Raw genomic sequence first — 20,273 nt, 5'->3', positions numbered from 1 at the left:
TTATTTGCAGCATTTTGCACATTTGGTATCCCCTCTAAAATACTTGAGAAATGTTGGTTTATGGCAAGTTTAGAGGTTCTATGGTTTCCATATAGGACTCTTCTCCAAAAACATGAAACCTGGTGCCAAACAAGTTAATAATAATAATAAAAAAAAGACGCTTTGGGAAATCATGGTTTTAAAAAAGTCAACATGGGAAAGATTCATAGTGTGAAGTTTACAAAAGAGTTTGGAAGCAGATTATCTTGCAGTTGATTCAAATAAACTACCTCGTTCTAATTTGCTAAAATCTCCTTTTTTTAAATGAACTCAGGTTGTTCTAAAAACCAGGCAAGGATTGGAAACTGGCAGGAAAATAATCCAAATGAATAAAGGTCTTGTTTCTCTTTTATCCTACCATTACCTTATAAAGTCTCTAAAAAAAGAAAAAGAAAAGAAAAGAAAAAGAAATGTGACAAGTTAGATTTTTTTTAATTTAATGTGAACGCTGAAAGTAGGACTGTTGATGGTAAGTCAGCTAGAGGCTTTGGCAAAAATTATTCTGAAATTCCCCTTTGCTTCTCGCTCCACAGTATAGAATCCAATCAGTGCAAAACGTCAAGTCCTGTCGCATTTCCCTGCTTCCTTTTAATGTGAAGAATTGGATTTTGAAACTCATGGTTTTTCACATGTTAATGTTGAAATCGAATTCATTTGCGAGCATGTTGTAAGACATAATAAGAAAACAATTATCTAAAGGCTGTTGTAAAAGTTTAAAAAAATTTTTTTTCATTCTTACTTTGTTTCACTTCTTGCTATAATTCTAACAAGCTCAAACTCAATCCCCCTAACCAGCCTCATAAAGAAATTACTAATACCTAAAAAAAAAAAAAAAAAAATCTTATCTTTCACTCTTATTTCCATACCAAAATAGTTTTTTTTGTTGTTGTTTTTTTTTGTTTTGTTTTGTTTTCTAGAGTCCTCTTTTACCACCTAGGGAACAAAATCCTAACTATGGATTCAAAATGACAGATTTTGTGGGTTTTACTTTTCAGAGATGATGTCATTTGTGGGGAATTGTTGGGTAAACCATACACTCTTTTCAGAAACCTGCAATTACCTCTCTGAATAAAGAGATCAATGTCATGTTTCTAGAAATAATGGCTAATGATATGTCTCCCGAAAGGAAGTGGCGTTATTAATTACCTCACTGTGAACACACAGTTTATAGACAGCTCTGAGGGCCACTCGCCCAATTAAGAATAATGACTAAAGCTTCAGTTAGTCCATCTGTACAGCCTTCTAAATTAACAAGCCTGCAGCTCTGCAAGACTTGTAAGGCTGATGTGCAGTGAGTGAGGGGAGAGCAGAGGCTACACCTGGGCTGCCTGGGCGAGCTGGTATTATTGCACAGCAGGACGGGAAAACCCCCAACCCTTAGTTTTTAATCGCCCTGCTTTGTTTCCATGTGAGCCGTGTTGATATTGATCACCCCTCCCTCCAAGTTTCCATGCCAAGGTGCCTTCATTCATATTATGCACTAAATATATATTTAAATCTGAATAAATATATTTAAAATTGTAATGGTATATTTATATACTTATATATAAATTACGTAAGGATAAATATATAAAATTTTAAATGTTATATTTATATACTTATATGTAGCTATTAAAGTACATATAATATATGGCAATTTATATATAATTATATCATAAATTTATATATAAATTATAAAGGTAATTACACAGCTATAGATTTATATTCTTAGATTAAAATATAGTACATAAAAATATATTAATACCCATTCACATATAAAGTGACAAGAACGACACTTTATAACCCAAGGCAGCTAAAGTTAGAAGCTGAAATTTACTTCAGGTGAGAATAAAGGCCTGAAAAACTTTAAATAACATACTACAAATATATATACACATATATTTTTATTATTAAATGCTCTTATTCTTTCAAGCAGTAATGCAGGCTGATTACCGAGCCCTTGCCATAAATCTGTTTTAAAATTAGTTTAACTCTTTTAAAGGACATACTCTCTCTTTCCATGACAGCATCAATATAGTTTGTTACAACAGTCCTAGTTTGTTTGTTTCTTTGTTTTTTCCCAATTGGCTGTGTGTTGAGCTCTGAAGAATGACATGCAGCCCTGAGGGATCGGTTTTCAGGTACCAAAAGAGTGCGGAGGACACCTGGGCCCGGAACCTGGGCCTCATTCCCAGGTTCCAATGACCTTAGGTCCCAGAATCATGCTCTGACAAAGGCTGCAGCTGGACCAACTGGCATTTTAACTCTCAAGTACTGAGGATGTCTCAGCTGCCTTGGGCTACCCAGTGCCCTGATTTATGACTTCCACAGTGAATCAGCCCCTCCCCACCCCAACCTGGGGGTAATGCCACCTCCTCCCCAGGGCTTGGGTGGATTAGGGATTCTTCTTTACAAGTCTCTTTGAAATCCTGCAGCAGAAAACAGGGGGCTGGCCTAACATCTGGGGGCTTCCTGAGCAAGCACAGAATGGCCAGTCCCGTGTCCTTACCGATAGAGGAAGACATCTGCCCTGCCAGCTGTTGCTTCACTTCAGGTCATTCCGAAAGTCAGAAAACATGATGATTCACCCAAGACAGGTGGCCATGCAGAGTCCTGGCGTTCCCTGCAGCAAAGGCACCTTGGCGGTTTCCAACCTGCTCTTTAGCTCTGCTGCAAAGACAGGTCCAGAGAGCTATCGGCTAATGAAAACTAGACACTTGAACCTGCCAGAGCTTTTGTTTTGTTTTTAAGCAGTCACCTGTTCCATGTCTTTCTTCCTCCATTCACATGCTCACAAATATTTGCAGAGTGCCAACCATGCCAGGTATTACCTATGAGAAAAAATGATGAGACTAGATTGGGATCCCATCTTCACCATTATCGATGACGATCTTGAACAAATTTCTCAATCTTTCTGAGCTTTAATTGCTCAGCTGCAAAATGGGAACAATACTCCATGTCAAAGGGTAGCCGTAGAGATTAAATGATCCCTACAAAACACTACATGTAAAATGCCTAGCAAACGGTTTCATATGGTTGAGGTGCTCAGTAAATGTGTTACCTTAGTCCCGCTCCCAAAGACTGGTCGAAGCATTGTGCCTGTTTGTCACTACGTAAGATGATGTCATGCTCCACAACTCAGAAAATGCTGGACCCTCCATGGTTCTTGTCTGGGCCAAAAGTGACTATTGAGGGAGAGTTGGCTGCTGGTGTTGTAGAGGAGGAATGAGAGAGATTGTATGTCTGTGTGTCAAAGGTTGTTCACCCCAACTTGGATGTCAGAGAGCCCCTGAAACTTCTCTTTGGCTGTTTTAATTCATTTAATTTAATTAATTTAATCCCTATGTTTTCATTATAAAACACATGGATTTAAATTATTATATTTGAACATGTATAGAATGAACATGACCCCAAAAAACATGACACTTACAAAGAACTCATACAACTCAATAACAACAAAAATATAAACGATTCAATCAAAGAATGGGCAGAGGACTTGAACAAACACTTCTCCCTAGAGGACATACAAATGGCCAACAAACATATGAAAAGATGCTCATCATCACTAGCTATTAGGGAAACGCAAATCAAAACCACAATGAGATTTCATATCACATCTGTTAAAATAGCTGTTATCAACAGGACAAATAACAACAAATGTTGGAGAAGAATCAGAGAAAAAAGAACCCTCATACACTGCTGGTAGGAGTGCAAATTGGTAAAGCCACTATGGACAACAGTATGAAGCTTCCTCCTAAAAACTAAGAATTGATCTACTATATGATCCAGCAATCCCTCTGCTGGGTATCTACCCCAAAGACTTGAAAACTCATATCCAAAAACATATTTTCACACTGATGTTCATAGCAGCATTATTCATGGTGGCCAGGACATAGAAGCAACTAAAGTGTCTTATGATAGATGACTGGATAAAGAAGCAGTGGTACATACATACAATGGAATATTACTCAGCCATAAGAAGAGATGAAATACTGACATTTATAACAACGTGGATAGATCTCGAGATAATCATGCTAAGCGAAATAAGCCAGACAGAAAAAGTTGGAAACCACATAATATCACTTATATGTGGGATATAAACCTAAAAGCAACGAACAGGACAAACAAACAGAGACTCATGGACATGGACAATAGACTAGTGGTTACCAGAGGGTAGGTAGATGGGGTAAAAGAGGTCAAATATGTGGTGACATTAAAGAATTAAAAAATAATAATGAAATAATAAAAGAAGAACATGACACTTGCATGTGTGCACCAGGAGACATGATAAAATGTCCATGACAGCGTTGTTTGTGGAGCAAAAGTTAGAAATAATTGAAATCTCAAGAACAGCAAAATTGATAAATAGCGAGATAATTCTTCAAAGGAATACTATGTGACAATAATAATGCCATGTGTCCAGAAGTCCTAGAAACTTAACATTGAGTGAATAAAAAAAGCATGCCACAGAAGAATATGTAGGATATGAGATCATTTATATACAGGTCAAAACACGCAAAATAGGCATTTACATATATTTTGGCGAATGCATACATGAGTGGTTAAATTATAAGCAAATGGATGCCAACAACAAAATTCAGGAGAGCGACTATCTCTGAAGGTAGAGACCAGAACAAGATCAGTAGTCAGGGAGGGGACATAGTCGGTGGGGGAAGGGAGAGCTTCATGTGTGTTTGTAACATCCCAGTTCCCAAGTTGGGTGATGGATTTACAGGTGTTGATTTCATAATTGTTCTTTAATCCATAAATATGTATTATATATACTCATGTATGTGCTTTATTTCATAAATAAATATTTAAATTACGTTTGTTTCTTGGGAACCAAGAATTTCCTAGGAGTACAACTATGTATACAAAGACACACATACAAGGATGTTTGTTGTAGTATAATTTATAGGAGTAAAAGTGGCAGCAACTAGAACAGTTCAACATGGAAATTAAATAAATTGTAACATGATCTTTTTTTTTAAGAGTCCTTGGCTATTGGTTTATGAAAATGAATAGACAGAAAACTAATAAAGCTACCACATTCCAAAATACTACTCAGAAGACAGACTGGACTAGAAATTAGGAGGTGAGATTCCTTTTGCTGTTTGGGTTATTTATTGACCAGAAATGTTCATTAAATGTTATGTCTGCCTTGATCTCCAGCCACAAGAGCACAACAGCAAGTAACACTAAGCTCACATTTTCTAAAAATATGAGTAATTGCTGGCAGAGATTTTTTAAAGGTTTTCTTGAAAAATTTAAATAAGCAAGAGAACTAGACTTTGAATCGAGTCTTAAGAAATATGATGGCTGCTCCTCTTACCAGGATGAAGGTCGCTGGGGGTATAGGAAGCCCTAAGCCAGAGAGCAAATCGGTAAAGGGCATTGTGCTAGAATTTTCCTTCCTTTTCTTCCACTTACAGTATCCTAAGAAGTAGAGGGGAAGTGACAGAGTGACATGAAGGTGCTTGAACCAATGGTGCCCTGCCCCTCCACAGCCCTGGGTTTCCTCGCAGCTACCCTGCCTTTCAAGTTTTCATTGAGGCTAAGATGGGAACCAGGCTGTGCAGACATTATCCATTTTGAAACCATTGGTTCAAGCACCTTCATGTCATTCAGCGATGATCACCAAGTCTTTCTTCCAACAGCCAAGTTCACCCTTGCAGTCCCCCATCTCTTCCCCCAGATTGGCAGGGCACCTTCAGATAACTTGGTCCAACCACCAACTGCTGGGCAGCAGATCTGAGATGAACAGTCCTCAGTCTCTGTCACTTCCCTTCTGAGGTCTCAGGATAGGAGCAGCCTCTCCCAGGTGGTTTGATCTGTCTCAGACCCTGAGAACATCAAGTTCAGCCTTGCACCATAGAGGCAGCCAGCTCTGTGTCAAAGTGTGGTAAGGCCTGCCCTTCGAGATGGGCTCTGACTTAGGAAATGCTACAGTGGTTCACCTCACATCCAGGCACTCACTCATTCACCCAGCAAGTATTTATTAAGCTCATGCTATGTGCCAAGTGCTGCCCTGGTCGCTGGTAAATAAGGTCAACACATTCCCTTACCTTGGCAAGAATACAACTAGCAGAGAAGACAGAGAAAAACAGATAAGCAAGCCAGTAAACAAAAAATTATACTTTCTATGGCCAAAAACGTGGAAAGAAACATAACAGAAGTTGAAAGAGAGAATAATTACATTGGGGCACTACACACTTTAAGTAAGGGGATGGAGAAAATGCCTAGGATGGCTCTTTAAGTTAAAAAGGATGAAAAGAAGTAGGCCCCGGAGAAAATAAGGGGAAAGATTCTTCCCAGAATTAGAACGGGAAGACCCAAACGCCATGAGATGGACACATATCTGGCATGTTGGATACACTGAGTGAAGCCCAGTGGGGCGGAAGGGAGTGAGTGAGGATCAGAGTGGGCAGGTGCACAGGACCATATCGCGCAGTCCTCTTTCCATGCTGAGCAAGACCCGCTCGCCCAGCATGTGGGCCTAAGGACCACTTCAGCCTCCTCCTCCTGTTCTTGCCAAGTGACGTGGGCCAACATTAGAGGACCGGTTACCTGCTCAGTCTCAGAGGGGGCTCACTGGCCTGTCCTTTCCAGGCTCTGCTGCAGAAGACACATGCTCAGGGGACTTGCTGACTTCCAACCTGATGGAGACAGCCTCCCGAGGGGCCCTGTCAGAACACTCCGCGGCCGAGGGCACACGTGTCATTCCAGAATGTTATTTGGGGAGCTGGTGTTCAGGGAAGGTGGGTAGATGGCTAATCCCCATGGTCAGCAGTCCCCCAAGCTCCTAATTGCTCACCATAAAGTCCCCTTTATGGGAAGTGAGTCATCAGAAAGCATTAAATAATCTCAGGCCACTCGAACAGCCTGGCTCTTCATAAAACCCGAAGGGGGCCCAGTTCCACTGTTGATCCATCTGGCCAAGCTGAGGATTAGATAATTCTGAGAATGCAGAGCTGTGAACAGAGGGAAATGAAGGGTCTGTCTGGCTTACTGGGCAGATGGAGAAAGCCATGCTTTTCCAATAATACCCAGACCCTCCTGCTCTCCAGGCCTGTGGCTAAAATCCAATAGTCGACTGCAGATGAAGAGAACCTAAAGCTGAAAGTTCTTGATGAGAAGCTAATAAATGCTTAATGGCAGCTTTGACTTTTCTACTATGTTTTTTCATTATATATATTAAAAAAAATCATGCCATGAAGTAAAATGTAGGAGTTTTTAAACTATAATTTCGCTACCCCAACATTAATATTTTCTTCTTTATATGTAGTTACTTCTAGTCTTTGCTCTTAAATGTTTTTACATAGTTACAGTCATATATGCACATACTTGTGCTTTTAAATTTTATATATAATAAACACTTTTCCATATTCCTTCCACCTTTATAGCTAACAAAATAATAACTGCATTATTATATTACCAAATAAATGTCCTGTAATTTACCTAAGTAATACCTTTCTTTTGGACATTGGAATGATTTTTACCATTGAGGATAACCCTGCAATTGATATTTTCATGCATATAACTTTTTTCTCACAAATTTTGTTGGAAATTTGCTATTACTAAAATTCTTAGTACATTCATGACCATCTCTCCTTTTCAACTGTCCGTTATTCTTCCTCGAGATACTTCTAAATGCAAGCAGTTTAGTGTGAACTTGCCTTCTGATGAAAAATTGTCTTTCGTGATGACTTGTGTTGTTGTGGCACACTCAGACTCATCTGGGATGTCCTGTGCTTTTTTTTTTTTTTCGCATGGAAGAGAAGCTGGGGCAGAAGGTCCTTTCTAGTCTCATTTCTCACAACAACTTTCCCCTCTTAGATCCACCTTCTCTCCTTATGCAACTTCACAGAATGAAGAAAGTAACTAACCCTGAGAAGGTGGAGAGAATAGAAAGGGGCCTGTCCTTAAATAACAATGGTCTGCCACCAGGAAAGGAGCTCTGACCCAGAAAAGGGTGACACGTCACGCAAGTCGAAGTCCCTCCAGCCAGCGTGGTGCAGCTGTGGTCCTGCCTTCCTTGGGAACACCCTACACTCACACTTTTTTAACGCACTGAGTTAGAGACATTCACCCCTTAGTCGGTTTCAGACAAGGGTGAGCACATTTCCTTACTTCTAAGTCTGTGTTTAACTAATACTCAGCACTTGCAAACAAGGGCACCAAAACCAGACATATTCTCTTAATAGGGTTGCTCAGAGAAGAATTTTCCCTGAAGATTTTTTTTTTTTCCTTTTAAAGGCAAGTTTTAAAAAGGATGTGGGGAGGAGGTTAAGGGGCAGAAAGTTGTTCCTTCGACAATTCTATTAGGATTACCTAATCCTGTGGCTAGCTCTCCTGCACAGATGGGGCAAAAAAGTTATAGATGTGGCGACTCTGATAAATCTAAAGAATGACATTTCTGAGAATGAGTTTTATCAATCTATCCATAACTCTCAATGGTGAATTCATGTTACTATACAATAAAAAGTGCCCAAGAATTCACTTCTTTACTGTCAGATTGAAATTTGATGGGAGAAACAGCCAGGCAATTAATTATATTTAGGAATCACGCATCTTGGCTTTGAAGTTAAATGTATTTCCCTGTGGCTTTATATTGAGAACAGCTTTTATTAAATTCAATTACTTTCCCCTCTGGTCTGCTCCATAAAGGTGCACTCAGAGAGAAGGATGGCTCTTAACAGAATTATTTCCACTGGAAAAGATGAGGATCGAGTGGGTTTGGCCACTAAAGAGGGTTGGGTCCTTTATAAGCAGAATAACAGATGATAGGGTGTGTTTCTGGTGGTCTTCAAGTTTCACCACTTTCTCATCAGCTAGCAAAACAAATAAAGAAGAGGGAAAAAAATGGAAAGGTCCCCTTGCCTATATCACCGCCAAACGTTTTACCCTTCCCCAGAAGGGACCAACTCAATGCATCTTGGACCGAAAGACTCTTCTCAAGACGCTCCCAGAGTTGCCACTATAAACAACAAAGAACAAAATAGTTGGAAAAGATCATTGGAATGAAAGTCGCCAATTCTAGACCTCTGACTCTAGCCATAGGAGACTTGGTCATTTCTGTCCCATGAACCTTATTGCTTCAGCTGACCAGCAGGCACAATGATTCTTGCCCTCTCCATCCCATATGGCTGTTATGAGGATCAAACGAGATGGTGCGATAATAAACAAGTGATAATTGCAGAGCATTGGCAGAATTGTTCATAATAATTTACGAACTAGCAAATTTCTGTTTCGATGTCATTTAAAATAAACTGTGGCTTTGCTGAATAACTTTCTTTCTCCAAGGGCGCTCAGTTGCATGTCAGTATTCATAAAGAATGGTTTTCTTTCCCTAAGCCGCATAAGCAAAAACGTTTTTAAAACCTAATATGTTATTTGGTTAGAAAATGACTGCAAAAGTTGACTGCGCCATTGGCCGATCAGGTGGCAGCTCCCAATGGAGCATTTTGTAACCAAAAGTATAATGTATTTCTGTAATAAAACGACCGATTTTACAAGTCCCGGGCGTTGCTTAAAAAATGGTTGTATTAGGATCAAAAGCTTCAGTGCCACCTGGGACCAATAAGTGGTCTGTTTCCTTCAGAAACATCACCTACTTTAGCCCCAATCCTACAGTTCTGGCTTAAGAAATTAAGAAGCATGACAAACACAAGGCAAGTCCAAAGGGCTTGTAGAAGAATTATGTAGGTAAAATTCAATATTATGGGTAGGTAATTTTCCTCCCAGTTTGCCACAGCGAGGGGTCAAGGTTACAGCTACAATTAGCAGGCCTTCTACCAGCAACGCACTTTCAAAAGCTCAGCAGCAAAATCTACAAGAAGTGGCCTGCCTCTGTGGCCTGGCTTAATGCCACTGAGTTTGGATGTTCAGAGTAATGGTGTCCTGCCTCATTTTTTTCCTTGTTGATACTGTTGGAGACGTGAGACCCAGCAATGTCAGTTTCATCAGACATGTCACTACCACTGCTTAGGGAAAACCTCCTTAATGACAAAAGATCATTAAACTGCCACCTCAGGACTTTGACTGGATGGAACATATCTTCTGGCACTTTCTTTGGGAACACTGGACTCGGCTATTCAGTTGGCCTTAAAAGAAATGAAAAATATAGACATCCAGATGTGTTGACATCATGGCACAGCAATGAAATCCCTGAAAAGTTCTATGTGTGGTTTAGACAATGGGCTCAAGATGGGGCGCAGGAGATGGCTCTGAGCTTAATGAAATGTAGCATGACCAACACCGAAGGAAAAGCAGCCATACAGGTGGAGTATCATCATTCCCAAACGATTATGTTGATTATCTACCACATACAATGAGTATCTCTGGGAGGCTGGGGAGAGACATAGAAATCTGCTGGCTGTGAGCTGCATTAGGCAAAGACCATATCTGTCCTGTTAACTTATTTATCTATAGGCCCAGTACATACTAATTATTCAATAAAAGCTTTATAATAAAAGAATGAACAAACTACTGATGTTAAGATGTTTGGGGTAGGTCTCCACTCGGATGATGGAATAGGTACAGGTGTCCAACCACTCCCTCCCAACTCCAATCGTCAAACGAAAGACAAACTTGCTCCTGGAAACTATGAAGTGTGCCGTTCCTCTACCACTCATTTCAAGGTCTCTTTTGCATGGAGACTCCTAATAAGACCAAAGTGAAGGAGAAAGAAAAGCCTAAACTCCAGCTCCACTTACTGTGAGGAAATAGTTGAACAAGGAAGGAATTTGATGAGCCTTAATATGTTCCCATTGATATTCCTCAGTTTGAAGGTCAAGGGCTCATCTTCGGATCAAAATCAGGAGCGACTGGCCCAGCAGGGTTCCTTCAAGGGTAGCGGCCCCAACAGGAAGGCTGAAGACTGAGGTCACTCCTTGAAGGCCACAGAGTTGGAGGACATCAACCCCAGCAGAATCTGAGGAAATCCCTCTCTCTAATTAGGATTCACTGCAAGGAAACTTAAAACTTTTTTGTATTAATAAAGATTCAAGAGGACACCGAATCTATAAAACTAAAACACCAATCGTTAGTAACGAGCCAAGATCAAGAAAGAGTATAGAAACGTTTAAAACATTATTGCTACGTGACAAAACTTTGATAGAATCATTAACAGTAAACTCGGTAATTTCAGAATTCAAATTAGCAACATAGAATAAAAACTTGAAAAGTTCTACCAGAAGCCAGAGGAAAATCCTAAGCTAGCTGGATTTAGTTTCTGCTATTTCAAACAAGGGATTCATAGCAAAGTCACCTATAAAAGAGAAAAACTGTATAAACTTTATTCTTTCTCACTCTGCATGACTACATATTCCATCCTCTGGAGGTCAGATTATCCCAGAGAGCTGACAGCCTTTTCCTTTTGGATCTCAAGGTAAATTTCACATTTCGTAATTTTAGAATTTTAGAGAAAGAAAAGAATGAGGAAAACCAGACCACCACCATTCGAAACTACTGAGTGCCTCGGCCTTGGGGAACAGGCCCAGTTGTGTTGCGGGCACCGGCCCAACCTCACCTTACTCCAACTTAGTCTCCATTCCTCCTGCCTCCCGGCGACTGAGTCCCTTCCACGCCAGCAGCTAACATGTACAAAGGCTTACTGCATGTCCTGCACTCTTCTAGGCGTTTCACATATGTTAACTCGTTTAATTCTTACAGCCAATAACTTCATTTTAAAGATGAGAAAACTGAGGCTCTGAGACACTCAGTGACCGCCCTGCGCGATCTGGCCTCTGCCCTTATCCGCAACCCAACCGGGGATGATCCCGTCCCCAGTCCATTCCTCAAATGTGCCCAACTCTCATTCTTGTGGTCTTCAACTCAGTTCTCTCTTCTTGGCTCTCTCTTCATCCTTCAGTGCTCGGCTCAGATGTCACCTCTTCAGAGAAGCCTTCTCTGACTACTTGGGCTGCCAGATAAAATACAGGACATCTAGTTAAAGTTGAATTTCAGGTAAATGACAAGTACCTTTAGTATAAGTCAGTCCCAAATATTGCATGGGACATACTTATGCCAAAAATGTATTTATTGTTTATCTGAAATTTAAATTTAACTGAGCATCCTGTATTTTTATTTGCTAAATCTGACAACTCTATCAACCACCCTAGTAGTTCCCTGAGTTATTCTGAGCCATAGCACCTTGTTTTTCCCTCCATTCACTCACCACAATTTAAAAATATATATTGGTATGCCAGCCTGTTAATGTCGGTGTTTCTACCTAGACTCTAAGTTCCTTAACAGCAGAGCCTACGTTTATTTTATTCATCAGTTCATACTCAACAATTAACACAGTGCCTAGCATATAACAGAAGCCCAACAAATATTCAACAAATGAATAAACGCGTATTATTTTTTGGCGCTAGAAGCTTTTTTTTTTTTTTACCTTCTTTCCAGGTAATGTGGCAAGTTTTCACCTTACTGAAAATACACTTCACAGACCAAAGCAGCAGAGTATGTAATCGTAATCCATTTAGCTCAGTCATTAGACCTTAATGTGACTAAATTCAGCTGACAGTGCCCTGAAGAGATGAGTGTTGAGTCATGCTCACTACTTTGACACTTTTCCAAATGATGAAACCACTGGGAAAAATAAAATAGGAGGAAAGCGAGGATAAAGAGAGGTAGAAAGAAGAACCCAGAAGATTAGAAATTTCAAGTCAGGAGTTCAGGAGGAAAAAAAAGACTGATGCCAGTCAAACAGAAAACACAGAGGAGTCCCTGGGAAGGCAGTATCAGGAAGAAACCTAAAACGCTGGGGCCAAAGCAAAAATGACAGAGAAACTTTTGAAAAGAAGCAGAAGTCAAATAAATAATAAAACCTGCACAGATAAATGTAACTTGTCACATCCAAAGAAAGGAAAGGTCGGCAAATGAGGATGCTGAGAAATAGGATAATCTAGGCAAAGAGTTTTTTCAGAATTTGATTTGCTTATTTTTAAAAGGAAGGTGAGCACAGACGTTCAATGACATCAATTTCCCAGCAGTGCCTGCTGCTTATTTGCATACCCTCAAATAAAAATAAAGAAAACTTGCTAAATTTCTGGCCTATTTAACTATGGCTTTTAAGAGAGGGCAAAAGACATGCCCTCACTGAGTGGTGATGGCATAGAATTTACACATCAAATACTTTGAGTTCATTTTTGACATGTTCTTATCATTCCCTGATGGACATGGGGTTGTTGCGTTGTTTCTGTGGTCTAGAGGTTATTCCTGGAAACTCACCGGAGGTCTAGTTGATGTGTGTTACAACAACTTAGCTCTAGAAAGGAATTTGCCCCAAGTCACCTGGAAGGAAGGGTTCATTGTAAATGTGCTGCAGAGAAAAGATCCGGCAAACTATTCTAGCCTGGAGCTTTTGTACAAGCTGTTCTACCTGCTTTTCCCCCATCACTGGGCTGAGCCTCAGGACACCACACGGAGGTCACCACGTCAGTGAGGCCCTTCCTGACTCGGTCTCAAGTAGATTCCCTAACTTTATGACTCACAGAAGCCCATCCTTTTTCTGCTCAAACTGGTAATCACATACCACGTTGTCTGATTGTGTGTTCAGGGTCAGCTCCCGCATCCCCTGGACCGGAAGCCCCGTGAGAACATGGGCTGCCCTCATCTTCTCCACTGCATCCTCAGAGTCCAGCAGGATGCCTGGGACACACAGTGGGCCTGGAGACATCTGCTTCACAAATAACTGCAAAATCCTAGAAATGTCTTTACTCTCGGATGTGTGGGTGACTCCATGAGGCATGAATAAGGCCAACAAAGCAGTAGCTTTCGATGAAGAAAATCTTAGGGTTAAAAACCTGACAAATTTAATTATGAGTTCACTCTAAAGAACCAATTCATCAAGGACTTACTGTCAGGGATCCATGATGGCGACATCTTGGGCAATCATTTTGAAATTATTTGTGATATACTTGTAGTCGTGCTACAGGATGTTCTTCAAGTGAAATATGTGCACTGTGTGGGCCAAACAAAATATAACATTTAATGTACTGATTTGGCCCATATGTCACCACATCGCAATCTCGTGTGTGTGTGTGTGTGTGTGTGTTTATATATTTGGGGGAAGGATGGTACTTGAAATGCAGAGATTTGAGTTCCTCATATTCAGTTCATAATGCACTGTTACTCCACATACTATCGTTCCATGTATGGCCCTCATTTTGTATTTTTTAATTACATTGTTTATTCCTCATTCTCTATTCCTACCACCCACCCCAACCATATGCAACCACTCCAGCTGACTGACATCTTTTGTTTGTATGTATTCTTGTAAAATGCATACTGCTGTATTGCATTCAAGTATTGATTATTTACACTAATTGTGCTGTCATATAGATCTTTTTCTGTTTCTTTTTTCTTTTTTTTTTTTTCTTTGGTCAGGACTATGTTTTTTCAAGTAAATCCATCTTGCTGTGTAGAGATCTATTCTGTTACTTCCAGCTGGTGCATAGCATCTATGGTATGTCCTCACCATGTTTTACCTGCTAACGCTTCCCAGTTGCTTCCAGAACCAACTATGAAAAATGATACCGCAGTGAATGTCCTTTGGGGGCCTGTAAGAGCATCTACTTGGGATACACTTTGAAAGGCAGAATTTTGAATCATAAGGAACACATGCTTGTGTGTATAGATAGCACTGCCTTTCAGCCTCGCTGGCAGTGTAGGAAGAGACCTATAACCCCACCAACACTCGGCATCGTCCAACTTTCTTCCTCCCAGTCTAATAGAAAGTGATACTCCAGTGCTCTACAATATCCAATAAGTATGTCCAGAATTTACACAATCATTTTTCTTGGAAACTTCAAAAAATTTTAAAAACTCTGCATTCATCCTCGGACCAAGAAGGTAGATGAGTCTCCCCATTCTATAGTTGACTCATTACACACCAGAAGACAAGACCAAAATCTTTGAGACTTCTACCTCCTAAATTCTGACTCCCACCTATCGGCAAGGAGGGATGAGGATTGCTTTTCTTGCCATTGTATTCCTCCATTTATTCAGTCCAATAATCTAATTGCTAGAATATACTTCTTAGATGGGAATTAGACATAACTTCTACTGTGAGATTTGTCAATTCCAAAAAAAATGTTACATAGATATCAAAAGTATAGTTTTCGAAGTAAACCTTTTTGAATGACTTTTTTTTAAAAAAAAGAAAAAGTCACAGTCCCAATTTGAGATGAAATATATTCTGGACACAGAGAAGTTACTCTGCTTTAGTAAGAGAATAATATGATTACCTGGTCTAGTCTCAACTGATGTTGGCTTGTCATCATAGATGCTATTTTCTTCCTTTTTAGTGTGTCATAATATAATCCCCCAATACTTAGGTCTTTAATTTTTTTTTTCCCCCTAAAGAAGCAGGAGTGATTAGCATGAATGATAAGCAAATTTGTCAGCATTAGTGCACCAAAGTCACTTCCATCAATCTACAGGGAGACTTGTCTGCAGGCTGGAAAGGCACAGCTGACACCGAGGCCACCATCCCTGGAGAGGAGCTGTTGGGTGTGTGGGGTGTTTTGTTTTCCATTCTGACATCACAAGATTATTACGGGTAATTTAATATTTGCTAAAATATCGAAAATCCCTTTAATTGAATAAATTTACGGAAAAGCTTCATAGATTTAAATGGTTTTACGAGTCATTTACTAGAAAAGATTGATTTCTTTAAGAGGATCCAGCTGTAACTTGCCTTGAGCATTGTACAAATTCTTTAGGGGAAGCGATGACTTTTTTTCTTGTCAGTCTAGTTGAAAATGATACTCAGTAGTTCTATTTATCAGTGGAGAAAACTTGTTTAAACACATTCAGAATGCTGCTCTTGTTTTTATTGAATCTAATCCTTCTGTTTCCCTTGTTGAGAAGGTTTTAATATAAACACAACCAAATTTGTTCTATGTGAGCTGTTAAAACCCGACAGTAATACAAAGAGGACCAAAATAGCTTTGCCATCATTCATATTAGAAACGCAATGCTATTTGTTTATAGGACAGAATGATAAAACCTAAAGAGAGCAAAAGAAGAGTGAGGGAGAATTTGGTTCACAATTAAAACTAATAAAATTGAATTTCATAAGCCTAGACTGGAGGCAGTTCAGGACAGGGCCAAACTTAACCTTCTGTGTCAACCTGGTTCCTGAGAATGAGCCTGGCTCCCCACAGGTAAGCGCCGATTGACTTATTGGAATTGCAGTGGCCGTGGTAAATTAGACCCTTTTCTTCACAATCTGAGACACACAGAGGAGTCAGACAACTGGAGACAAAAATATCAGCTTTATTAAAGATAAAATTAGAGGGCATGGCTGCATCGTGCATCTAGAGTGACTTCTCCCTCCTTCATTCTGAATTAGATGGAGTTGGTCCCTCAGTCAGGGGCAGCTCTGGCCAACTAGAGGACCCCCCCGCCCCCCGCCGCCCGTGGGCTCACTGCATGACTGAGGGTCATGGTCACGGTGGGAATCGGTACCTCTCTATGGAAACCTACAGCCCTAGAAGTGGATGTTTAGTAAAATGGGAGGAAACGTGGTTTTAAAATGGCACGTGTTATTATTTACATGGCTTCACTAGGGCTAGAATTCTCAGCTCTATTCTTTCGGTGGTAACCAGAGTATAATTGCTGGTAAATACTCTTCCAACTAACTTTAAAACTCATGTCATTGCTTAGATCCAGGTTTTCAATCTGCCTTCTATTTAGATTAAGTTATGTTATTGTCAAAGGAATTACTTGATCGTATTTTTATTTATACGTTTGCATTTTTCTTCTGTTCACGGACATAATTTGGTGTACTCTTTTTGTAACCTGTTACTGGGGCAACTCAGTAATTCTAAGCTTAGGCAACTCTGAATTGGGACACTGTTCTTTTTAACGACCTTAATTGGCCAGAAAGAGAAGTCCTTATTATAGTGCTTTCTATTCTGTTTTGGGTTTCAGAATTTCCGGATGTGTGACAAATATTCAACAAACGATCACTTTGATTTGAGATTTCGGGCTCAGATCAAAGTCACCATCATCAAACACAGAGAGAGAGGTGATGAAACCAGGCATGGCTCTGGGGTAGGGAACACAAACACGCAGGCATGAGCGTCCAAGGGTGTTTGCAGAGTGGCCCCTCTGAGAATCGGATCCATGAAGAGGACACTGTGGCGTTGATGCTCTGCAGGTGTCTTCCCCCACGCCCTGGTCTTTGATTTCATACAATTTGATTTACATGACCTGAGCCCTGCTCCAAACTGAGCTACTAAAATTATGAAAGACACCAAGACCTCTTTTCAAGGTTTAAAAGGTATTTTCTTAAAAATATAGAGGGAGAAGGTAAAACCCGAGACCACTGTATTTTATAGTCATGGAGTTTTAGGGCTACGGGAGACTTTGGAAATCATCAAATCTACCAGCCCCCTAAACCACTTCCCCATTTTAAAAAATAGGGAAACAAAGGCAAACAAGCTCAGGTACTTGAACAAAATTACAAAGCTCATCATCAATAACTAGGTCAGGCCTAGAACTCAAAATTTTTCAGATTCTCCATTTATCTTTATTCATCTCTGCTTCTCAAATCCTGGAAACACTGAGAATACCCAAGAGTCAGGAGGAGAAGGTAGTGTGAATGCTACTTCGTTACCTACATTCTGTGTACACTGGAGCATTTAACTAAGATGAGCAATACGTGGCAAATAACATGTTCTAATCCAAAGCATGACTGTCTCTTGGGTCTTGCAATTTTCTAGCTTTCATTTCTTGTCTCATTACATTTCATACTATTGTGACTGTACAAATAGTCCAACCTCACTGGACAGATCAAGGCTCAAATCTGGTAAATCCAGGTAAGAACCGATCTATGACTTTGCTTCCTTGCTTGCGCAGACACAGAACGTAAATCATTAAAGTGGCCTCCACTGTTCAAGATTTATTTGTTGTAGGTGTTGTTTTGGAGGTCCTGGGGGTTCCGGGAGAATGATAGGAAAGGTTTGGGCATTAAATTTCAAAGTGTGAAAGTGAAAAGGTCAAAACAAGTGTGAGAAGGGGCGGGAGGGCCCCCAGGAAGGAAGAGACAAGGCACACTTCTTGCTTCTTGCTATACGGACTACTGAGAATTGGCAACAGGACCTCTGCCGTGCCCTAGCTAGAGCAAAAAGATGCGGGTGACTGAAAACACACTTACGGGCACCCAGAAAGGCACAGGGCAGTCTCAGCTGAGCCTTCCTAGCTTCCCAAAAGGCCATCCGCAAAGCATTTACATCACAACCAAGAACTGGACACCTGGGGAGGCCACCGACCCAGCTCAGGGGAAAGGAGGGCAAGAAAGGCCAAAGATGCCGACAAGAAATGCATGACAGCCCCAGAGAGCTCCACCAGAGGCCAGAAGAGACTGCCTTGGGTAACTCCCACTTCCAGTTCGTGAACAAAGGCAGGGGTGGGGGTGGGAATGCACAGTCTGAAAAGCAGACACCTGGGGAGCAAGGCTAGGGGAGTAGGGGAGACAAGGTTGAAACAAGCCACCTGGGACTCTGATTGAAACACTGGCGGCCAGAACAAGGTGTAAAGAAGGCGGGTCAAGGAGGCTGGCAGAAACCAGAGTGCAGGAATGGAGGCCATGGAGGGGGCGAACGCAGGGGGGCAGGGCTGCCCATCCTTCTACCTGCGGTAGTCAAAGGAGGTCAGCTGAACTGGGGAATGACAGGGACATTACAAAGAGTGTCCGGAATAATAGGGAAAAATGTTCAATCAGGGAGAGATGGCAGAAAGTAAAGGAGAATACCTTAAATAGTCTGTTTTCTTCATACAAATTTTATTTGCTATGTTTGCAAACAGTACGATTTTATGAGAGTCAAATTGGATTTTTTTCCTCTTCATTTTTGCTTTTGAAAATTCAAACTTATAGAAGAGTTGAAAGAACAATACACTCCATACCCACGGACCCTTCACTTAACTTTACACATGAACGTTTCACTACATCTGCTTTATCGTTCTAGCTATGTACTTTTCCTGAGCCATTTTAAAATAAGTCGCAAACGCCAAAATGCTTCGTTATTAAATACTTCGACATGCACTTCCTAATAATGTGGCCAGTCTATGACGTACCCAGAAAAACTAACATTAATTTTATTTAATATATGGTTCGTATTCGATGTTCTCAACTTTTCCCAAGTATCTTTTTTTGGCCTTTTTTTTTTTTTTTTACAAATCCAGAATCCAAAATTTGTGCAATACATCTGTTATGTCTCATTAGACTATTTTAATTTGGAGCAAATGGTTTTTTTGTTTATTTTTTTCATGACAGTGAAGTTTTTTAAAGATAACTGAGTAGAACACTCTACACTCTGGATTTGTCTGACTGTTTTCTCATGATTAGATTCAAATTAAACATCTCTGGCAAGAATATTACATAAGAGATATTGTCTTTCCTAGGACAGCATACCTTAAAGGTCTCCATCTTACTTACGTGACAGAAAAGTCCTCATCAGCATGGCACCAAACTGGTTCATTTCTTAACAATTTATGTGGATGTCATGGTTTCTACCAAAAAGAAAAAAAAAAAAACCTTTCAATAAATATTTTGGTCACACAACCAGATCAATAACATAGTTATTAAATGCTCGGTTAAGAACTGAACATTCTATGCTAAGATCCCAGGCAAACAAAGCAATCTGGTAAAGAAACAATTCTAGAGCTTGAACTGTCCAACTCACACAGCAAATTAAAATGGCGACTCCTGAACTGAATTCTGTAGGAAATTTATCACGAGGAACATGATGGGCAGCACCCTCCACTGAGGTTCTCCACCAGACGCAGCATCAATCTTTGCAGAGAGCCTGGGTCACAAGGATTCTGTGCGCAAACGGGAAGGACCCCGCGCGTTCGGGACGCCAGATGTGTGAGTGGGAAAAATGAGTTTTGAAAACGGAGGAGCCTGACTCCTATTCTTAGCCAGACGGTGAACCCCTCACCATCTCGGTGGGGCAGCGGTTTACTTGAGGCTCTCTACATATGATTTTCCAAATGTAGACCCCCAAATTACATAAAGGGTGGCTAGTTGAACACCAGATAATAGCCAAATATTCCCGAAACTGGTCAAAAGGTGTATCTTATTTAATTCTGAAAATGGCTCGTGCATATGATGAAAAATTGAGAGACCACAAGGAGTTTATGAAAAGTTAATCTGTCTCCTAAGCAAATATTGACTCCTTCAGAAATAACCACCCTCTCCTATATTCTTCCAGGAATGTTCCTGCAAATACACACAC

General features: G+C 40.4%; 1 long non-coding RNA gene across 1 annotated transcript; it reads right to left on the bottom strand.

The window, feature by feature from the left end:
• Nucleotides 1-1,869: 1,869 nt before the first annotated feature.
• Nucleotides 1,870-19,778, bottom strand: LOC120609040 (uncharacterized). The gene is made up of 3 exons (XR_005654631.1): nt 19,472-19,778; nt 3,080-3,224; nt 1,870-2,849 (listed from the first exon to the last, which is right to left on the bottom strand). It is a non-coding gene; the product is annotated as an uncharacterized LOC120609040 (long non-coding RNA).
• Nucleotides 19,779-20,273: the final 495 nt, after the last annotated feature.

Source organism: Pteropus medius, unplaced genomic scaffold (genome assembly GCF_902729225.1).
Source record: "Pteropus medius unplaced genomic scaffold, Ma_sr-lr_union100, whole genome shotgun sequence".
Lineage (NCBI taxonomy): Eukaryota > Metazoa > Chordata > Mammalia > Chiroptera > Pteropodidae > Pteropus > Pteropus medius.
This window is presented reverse-complemented; position numbering and strand designations above follow the sequence as displayed.